The sequence below is a fragment of the Oncorhynchus nerka genome, linkage group LG10, assembly GCF_034236695.1.
Source record: "Oncorhynchus nerka isolate Pitt River linkage group LG10, Oner_Uvic_2.0, whole genome shotgun sequence".
Classification (NCBI taxonomy): Eukaryota; Metazoa; Chordata; class Actinopteri; order Salmoniformes; family Salmonidae; genus Oncorhynchus; species Oncorhynchus nerka.
Window position 1 is genome coordinate 48104781 of NC_088405.1, and position 7914 is coordinate 48112694.

Genomic DNA, 7914 nt, shown 5'->3' on the forward strand with positions numbered 1-7914 from the left:
GGTCTAGGTCATGCAATAAAACGGAAAAAGATACTATGTGCTCTAAAAAAGGAAAAAGCAGACATCGCGCTATTGCAAGAGACACACCTCTGTGATGCTGAACATGCCAAACTCTGCAGAGCTTGGGTGGGACAGGTCTATTTCTCATCTTTCAAATCAAACAGTAGAGGTACAACCATACTTATCCATAAGAATGTTCCATTCATAATTGACAAAAACATATCTGATCCGGAGGGGAAATTTATTTTGATAACTTGGTCACTGTACGGACAACCAATTACTATCTTAACCTGTTAGTCCTCTAGGGGCATTATTTCATTTTTGGATAAAACGTGCCCGTTTTAAGCGCAATATTTTGTCACGAAAAGATGCTCGACTATGCTTGGAATTGATAGTTTTGGAAAGAAGACACTCTGACGTTTCCAGAACTGCAAAGATTTTCACTGTGAGTGCCTTATAACAAAAGCTTCAGGCAAAACCAAGATGTTTGAGCGACCAGGAAATGAACAGGATTTCTGAAGCTACGTTTTCCATGGTCGCCTTATATGGCTGTGAATGCGACAGGAATGAACGGACACTTTCTATCGTTTCCCCAAGGTGTCTGCAGCATTGTGACGTATTTGTAGGCATATCATTGGAAGATTGACCATAAGAGACTACAATTGCCAAGTGTCCCGCACGGTGTCTGCGTGGAAATTGGTGCGCAAAAGTCAGCTACCAGTATTTTTCCATCCGAATCTGAGGACAAAGCATGCATCCAGGAACGGCATTTCAATGAAGACATATATGACAAAACACCTTGAGGATTGATTCAAACAACATTTTCCATGTTTCAGTCGATATTATGGAGTTAATTCGGAAAAAAGTTCGACGTGTAGGTGACTGAATTTTCGGTTAGTTTCGGTAGCCAAATGCATAGTAACAAAACGGAACGATGTGTCCTACATAAGAATCTTTCAGGAAAAACTGGACATCTGCTATGTAACTGAGAGTCTCTTCATTGACACATCTGAAGTTCTTCAAAGGTAAATTATTTTATTTGATTCCTTTGCTGGTTTTTGTGAATATGTTGCGTGCTAAATGCTAACGCTAAATGCTAAGCTAGCTATCACCACTCTTACACAAATTATTGATTTTCTCTGGTTCTAAAGCATATTTTGAAAATCTGAGACGACAGGATTGTTAAGAAAAGGATAAGCTTGAGAGCAGGCATATTTATTTCATTTCATTTGCGATTTTTAGAAATCGCTAACGTTGCGTTATGGTAATGAGCTTGAGGCTGTAGTAACGATACCGCATGCGGGATGGGGCGGACTATGAGGTTAAACATATATGCCCCTAACACAGATACTCCTGCTTTCATGTCAAAAATGATAACCCTGTTCAATGAGCATTGTGTTTCCTTTGGCGTCGTGGCCGGAGATTTTAATTGTACCCTTAACCAGTCACGTCCTGACCTTAGTTCCTTTTTAAGTCTCTGTTATAGTTTCGTCAGGGCGTGAGTTGGGGTGGGCATTCAATGTTTTCTGTTTTGTGTGTATCACCTGACGGAACTGTTTCGTTTCTTTCATTCACTTTGTTATTTTGTTTTGTCTGTTCAGTTTAAATAAATCAACATGGACACTTACCGCGCTGCATATTGGTCCGATCCTTCCTACTCCTCCTCAGACGAAGAAGAGATTCGTTACAGAACTACCCACCACAACCGGACCAAGCAGTGTGGTAACCAGGAACAGAGGGTTCTGGACTCCTTGACATGGGAGGAGATTTTGGACGGTAAGGGACCCTGGGCACAGGCTCGGGAATATCGCCGCCCCAGGGAGGAGCTGGAGGCAGCTAAAGCCGAGTGGAGGCGTTATGAGGAGTTATCACGGCAGCGCAACAGGGACGAGAGGCAGCCCCAAAAATATATTGGGGGGGGGGGGATATAGGGAGTGTGGCTAAGTCAGGTAGGAGACCTGAGCCAACTCACCATGCTTACCGTGGCGAGAGGGCATCGAGCCAGGAGCAATGAAGCCGGCACAGAGCATCTGGTCTCCAGTGCGTCTCCTCGGCCCGGGTTATATGGCACCAGCCCTACGCACGGTGTCTCCGGTTTGCCAGCACAGCCCAGTGCGGTCTGTTCCACCCCGCCGCACTTGCCGGGCTACGGGGAGTATCCAGCCAGGACAGGTTGTGCAGGCTTGGTGCTCGAGACCTCCAGTGTGCCTCCACGGTCCGGGTCCATCCGGTGCCTCCTCCACGCACCAGGCCTCCTGTGGCAGCCCCACGCACCAGGCTGTCTCTCCGTCTCCTCCCTCCAGGTGTTCCCTCCTGTCCAGCGCTTCCAGAGCCTCCCTCCTGTCCGGAGCTGCCAGAGCCTGCCTCCCTGTCCGGAGCTTCCAGAGCCACCCTTCTCGCCGGCGCTGCCGGAGTCGCCCGCCTATTTGTATGCCCAAATCCGCAACATGTTAACATGGATCACAAACAGACAAGAGTCAACGTGGATTCAGATAGAAGCCCAATCCTGTGGTTCATTGCCACTAAGCTCAATTATATTCATTAGTAACTTAAGTGAAGGGGGCAACATAGCCAAAACCTTTGTGATTAAAGCACCCTACTAGCTTGGAGGGACTGTAAGAAATACCTGGGCATTTCTTCCAAAATATGTTCCCACTCGCCCATAGTAGGCAACCCAGGCTTGCCAAAAGTCCTGAAGGATGCCAACTTTAATCTTTGGCATACTCTAGGAATCAGGACCTTTTCAGACCTATTTCATCAGAAAACCACTACACTGAAATCTTTTCAAGAGCTCTGGAGTGAAGTGTGTGCCAAGATCCCATGTATTTTATATCTTCAAATTAGACATGTCAGTTCCTCATTTACTTCCAAGAGGGGGTTTAGAACTCAGTTGAATGAAGATGAAACCCTTCTTGTCATAGCACAATCCATTAAAGGCAAAATATCTTATATCTATGGACTCCTGAGAAAGGAGGCTCCTCCTTTACTCCTTTGAAAATAATCTGAGAAAAGGACCTTGGTCTGACTATCAGTGATGAGTTATGGGCGGAGGTTTGCGACAGGGTATACTGCTCCTCTACTAATGTAAAAATGAAAGAATCTAATTACAAATTTTTGTACAAATTTTATTACACTCCTTTGAGACTCCATAGAATGAAAACAGACATATCTCCTAACTGTAAAATATTTACCTCTGAAAGTGGAACCTATATGCATGTATTTTGGAACTGTAGAGAGATTGCCAGATTTTGGCAATCTATACATACTGCTGCACAGAAAATACTAGATGTACAGTTTGATATGACCCCATGTATCTATCTTCTTAATGCCCAGCAGGACTGTTCTTGATCCTGATCGAGAAAATAGTATTAACTTAAGGGGGCTGAATAATTTTGCACGCCCAATTTTTCAGTTTTTGATTTGTTAAAAAAGTTTGAAATATCCAATAAATGTCGTTCCACTTCATGATTGTGTCCCACTTGTTGTTGATTCTTCACAAAAAAATACAGTTTTATATCTTTATGTTTGAAGCCTGAAATGTGGCAAAAGGTCGCAAAGTTCAAGGGGGCCGAATACTTTCGCAAGGCACTGTATATATATACTGTATATATATATTTATTTTCAATTGTTTAATAATTATATATTATTTATTTTTATTTTTTAAATTTTTTTAAAAGTCTGTCACATCTGTGAATGTGGAATATGTTTTGTTGGTTGATTGAAAAACAAGAACTTTAAACTTTAAATTGAAAAAATAAATGTGAATTGTATTGCTCTCAAGAAAAGGGTGCCATTGAAATGAGTGATTAATGGGGTAGCAGTAAATGTCAAAGCTGACCAACTGAAGGAGAAGATTCCTGGTGTTTGTGATGCTCGTCATTTGGTGTGATGCTCGTCGCTTGGTGCGACACAGACAGGGTGGCGTGAGTGGTGAAACAGAAGTCATTGTCTGTTCTTTTGAGTTTTGATATTTAGTCTTTTCCTGACCAAGTGATATTACGATATAAGTTATCCTGCATTGTTACAGCTTATGGGCATGTGGCAGCAGTGTGTAGGAGGGAGGTTCCTAGGGTGAGAAATGTGCAAAAGGGCATGAGACAAAGGAATGTGTAATATTGGGGAAAGTAGTGGTATGTGTTAATTGTAGGGGTGCCCATGGGACTGGGGATCAGAAATGTCCTGTGCGAGAGAGGCAGGTTGAGGTTTCCAGGGTCAGAGTAGTGCAGAAGTTGTCATATGCTGAGGAAGATGGATCAAGGGGGAGGGATCCTGAGAGGAGTGGTGTGAGTAGTATATCTTTACCAGTACAGAGTGAAAGGCCAACAAGTGATATATATTTCAGTAAGATTGGATTTTTTGAATTTATAGTAATGGTTATCAACTGTACTGCAGGGATGGAACGTAGGTTGCAGAAAATTGAGGTTGTGGTGGCAGCTGCAGAGAGGTATTTGGGTGTCCGAGACTTGACATCAGAAGAGTTACAGTAATCCTTCTCACCCCCTTTAAAAGATTTAGATGCACTATTGTAAAGTGGCTGTTCCACTGGATGTCATAAGGTGAATGCACCAATTTGTAAGTCGCACAGGGTGTGTTGAGTGGTGGTGTCCCATCCTTTCAGGTTGTTGGCATGAGGTAGGACTAAATAGATTTAAATAGTGGAGTAGGGTGGTGTTATTATTATTATTCTTTTGTGAGTGTCGTATTATGGTATTTGTTTATTTATTTAAAAACAATTCAAGCAAAGTATAAGGGAGTTGTACTCCAGTCTAGTAGGTGGCGGTAATGCAACAATTATTGGATGCCAACCGCCGTTAAAACTCATCAAAGAATAATAATTTCTCAGTCAATTAACACCATCAGCCGACAAAAAATAGAACGTAAACTCACTCACTTTTGTACATCGCCTTGGTCTGTAAAATTGACCTTATTTTAGCGCCCCAAAAACGTAATACTTCCAGATCAACTGTAATGTCAATACCATTGTAATGCACAATTTCACCCATTTCCAACAAAATGAATGACATGACCTCCAAGCTGCCCGTTTCTGCATAATTCGAGAAAGCAATAAGATCCGTCTGGTCTTTTTAAAAATGGCGGGTGGGGAAGCGAAACTAATGCGTGGTAGTGAGAAGGAGAGATGTGTGGGAAAACGTTTCTCATGATCTGTCCAACTTATCACCCTATCGCCTCTAAAATGAAAATAAAACACTATAAAGAGTTTATATAATGTGTCATTACATACCCATTTGAAGGTTTGTGTCGAATTTGAAATGGGTTTTTAGGGAGGTGCTAAAGTGATCTTCAGAAGTAAACAGCGGCTTTGAGAGTCATGATCACTTACAGTAATGATACCCCCGTCACTGTACATTTCTTGTTTTTAAACGATGAGAGAAGTGCTACACATGGTGGAGATATTGTAAGACAGAAATAGTTGCTTTATGCGTGCTGTACGTTACGGCATGACACATCACGATGTAACGGAGGGTCCATTTTTTTTCAACTTTTCTCCAATACTATAGAGCCATTACCATGTCGATCAATGCTTGAATAGAAACGTAGTTCACACCCCAGATTTTGAAGTCAACACAGTCGCTACAGTCCCATTAGTTTTCTTTGCAGCCTCGTTTGAATGTTGCGGTTGCTCACATTTGTACGGAATGGGGTGAGTTTACGTTAGCTACAGAAAGTAGTGGAGATATAAGACCTTTCTGCAGCAGGTAGCTCTGACCGGTCAGCTTCATCTTGTAGCAGGTTGAGGGATTAACTTACTTTCACTAGCTAGCATGACTATAGCCAGTAACCAGGTAGGGCTAGCCAGCCATCTAGTCAATAGCCAGCTAATGTTAGTGCTAGCTAGTCAATAGCAACCAGCTAGTCAATAGCCAGCCAGTTAGTACTAGCTTGCAAGCTAACTTTGTTCAGTTGTTTGATCAATGGTATTTGTTTTCCATTATTCCATGTCCAATTTTGACTATAAATTAGAAAACGAGTCTTTTCCATTTTTCCAGTCTCCATTTTGACCGATGCAAACCTGTGATGTCTACTCCGTGGATGCTGGACTCGACACAACCAACAGCGATATTTGAAGCCATGATGTCAGCAAGCAGCAATGATCAACACAGTAATCCATTGTTTTTAACCAAATTCTAGATGGCTAGCAATGTCTTTAGTGCAGCTAGCTACTATAGCTGTAGCGTGTGAGAGTTTGCAATGCGATGTGAACCAGGGTCAGTAACTTGTCATACAAACATACATGGAAGACTTAGCTACATGTTTGATGTTTGCCAGAGTATCCGATTTACGTTATACTGTTTGTATACTTTCAGAGGTCATTCCTGAATTTATGGACTCAGAAGAAGCTGCAACATGCTCGAATGGTGAAGCCACAACCTCAGAGCCCTGCACCCCGACACCCAGGGTCCATCGACACAATCAATGCTCCTGAAACCCATGAACTCAGCACCCCAAGGGTCCATTCTCGGTTGGTGAACAGTTCAATGTTAATTGTCATGTTCACTTATAGCTCAAATTACACAATTTCTTCAACAGGGCTTATCAACAGAGGGCTTTTGTCATGGCAGGGTTATGTTCTTAAACATTATTTAAGGAGACATTATGAATCTAGGAGTGATTATATAAAACTGGATTACAGATTAAATTCATCATATTCTGAGCCAAGACATCTAATATTTCCATCATTGGCCTTTGGTGGACAAGATTTAATACATTTGCTGAGACAATCCATGGTTGGCGAACAAAACTGCACTCACACTGGCTGCCCTCAGGTTTGCTATGTAGTCTGTACCTTATAATTCCTGTACTGTAAATCTCATATCATCTGCTGGTTGAGAGAATGCCAAGAGTGTGCAAAGCTGTTATTGAGGGTGGCTACTTTGAAGAATCTCAAATATAAAATATATATTGATTTGTCTAACACTTTTTTGATTACTACATGATTCTGTGTTATTTAATAATTTTGTTGTCTTCACTATTATTTTACAATGTAGAAAATAGCAAAAATAAAGAAAAAGCCTTGAATGAGTAGGTGTGTCCAAACTTTTGACTGGTACTGTATATTTTCCCAGGGAAGAGAACACACTTGGAGCACAACCAGCGAATACCTGAACTTCATGAGGGTGACCGAGGCCTCATACCTGGAGACACTTGAGGCCCAGTGTCTTCTTCTTCTTCTTAGACCGTCATTATAAAATAATTATTTGTTCTTAACTGACTTGCCTAGTTAAATAAAGGTCAAATAAAAATGTTTAAATAATTATTCGGTGTTTTTTTTTTTTTTGGTGGTTGCCATCCAACGTTATGGTGCATTATTGCCATTCACTGTGAGGCCCAGCATCAGCAGCAGGATCAGCACTTCAATCAGATGTGTGAAAATGAGGCAGCAGCCAGGGTGACTGAGATGGCCCAGACAGCCTCGTTTAACGGCTTCAAAGCTGTATTTGGAAAGTTTGTCCAGGCCATAAAAGGACAAAAGACACCAGCAACAGTCTCGTCACTAGACTAAACTGGCTGAAGTTGTATGTCATTTTTTTTTTTCATTATTCACTTAAATTTGCGCTACATTAAAAGCATTGTGAATGTGGCTATCAATTACTGTTCATTGAATTTAGCATACTGTTAAACAATGAAAATAATGTACATTTTGGAGCATTAAACTTCTGTAAACATGCTTACTTAATTAAACATTGGTCGAAAATAGAAGATACAATTGTGAAGTGGGTCAAAAATAACAGGTCTAATAGTAAAATGAACATAAGGCATAAAGACATATAGTAGTACTTTATTAATCCCCAAGGGTAAATTCATGTAATAAGGGGTAACCAAAGAATGGAGAGAACCACTGAGTTAAGGGACCAGGCTCAGTCTGTCATGCTAGTAGTTCTGTTGTTGGGTTCT

The 7914-nt window shown here is 41.4% G+C and overlaps 1 long non-coding RNA gene across 1 annotated transcript; it reads left to right on the forward strand.

The window, feature by feature from the left end:
• The first annotated feature begins 5998 nt into the window (after positions 1 to 5998).
• Positions 5999 to 7248, forward strand: LOC115136385 (uncharacterized). Its single transcript, XR_003864605.2, has 3 exons — positions 5999 to 6121; positions 6327 to 6481; positions 7086 to 7248. It is a non-coding gene; the product is annotated as an uncharacterized LOC115136385 (long non-coding RNA).
• Positions 7249 to 7914: the final 666 nt, after the last annotated feature.